We start from the raw sequence: 1,004 nt of genomic DNA on the forward strand, positions 1-1,004 counted from the left end.
GTTTATTGAATTAAACATTTAATTTAAACGTAAAATTAACTTTATATTTAATTATAATTATAAATAATATATATAATTATTCCTTTATTATGAAAGTAATGCAGTTGATTTATATATTGATGATATTGATTAGAATCTTGAAATCAAGTCCATTTTCGATGATGAAAAAAAGGAGAAAGAGGTTTTAAAAAATTGATTCGTTTTTTTATTCCATTAAAGCTAATTAAAGCCAATGGATGAGAGTACGATGAGCCTACACCTTACTTGCCTACCATAGTTGATCATAAAACTACTAGAAAGAAAATTGGCTGAGCTTTGTAATTCGTTTAGTTAATTAAAGTTGGAATATTTATTATAATTTTTGGATTTTACTTAAGTTGTTTATAAATATAAATGCCAAACAAATGTGTGCTATAAAAAAGTTCTTTTAAAAAAAGCCCCTTTTTTTCATCTTCTGAATCCATCATTTCTGTTTTTCGAAATCAGAGGAGAGAGGAAATAAAAGGAGAAAGAGACGACGCCTGAGAGATTCGAACTCTCGCGGGGAAACCCCATGTACTTAGCAGGCACACGCCTTAACCACTCGGCCAAAGCGTCATTATTGCACTGATCTAATAAAAAAAAGTTAAATCGTTTAAACAGTATATTTTATATTAAGTTTTGTTCCAATTCGATTTTTAAAAACTCAAAATACAGCATAATAAGTTTTATTTTTGGTTTTGTTTTAAGATTGAGATATTTATATGACATCTTGACTGTCATTTTTATAAATGCAATCACAAAATAGAGTATTAAAAATAATTAAAAACTGATTAATATATTTTTAATAAAAAATTGTTTTTCTTTAAATGAGGAGAGGAACACTTTTCACCAAATATATTACAAATGCTAATGCCTAGGAATTTATTCCAATATATATTACTCACCCATGAAAATATAGAATTAAAAATTGATAGTGAATAATTAAAATCAACAACCATGAGTTTTATTAAATATTATGAAAT

General features: G+C 25.8%; 1 non-coding gene across 1 annotated transcript; it reads right to left on the minus strand.

Moving 5' to 3' along the window:
* Positions 1-515: 515 nt before the first annotated feature.
* On the minus strand, positions 516-597 carry TRNAS-GCU (transfer RNA serine (anticodon GCU)). The gene has a single exon. It is a non-coding gene; the product is annotated as a tRNA-Ser (tRNA).
* Positions 598-1,004: the final 407 nt, after the last annotated feature.

Source organism: Gossypium arboreum, chromosome 10, assembly GCF_025698485.1.
Source record: "Gossypium arboreum isolate Shixiya-1 chromosome 10, ASM2569848v2, whole genome shotgun sequence".
Lineage (NCBI taxonomy): Eukaryota > Viridiplantae > Streptophyta > Magnoliopsida > Malvales > Malvaceae > Gossypium > Gossypium arboreum.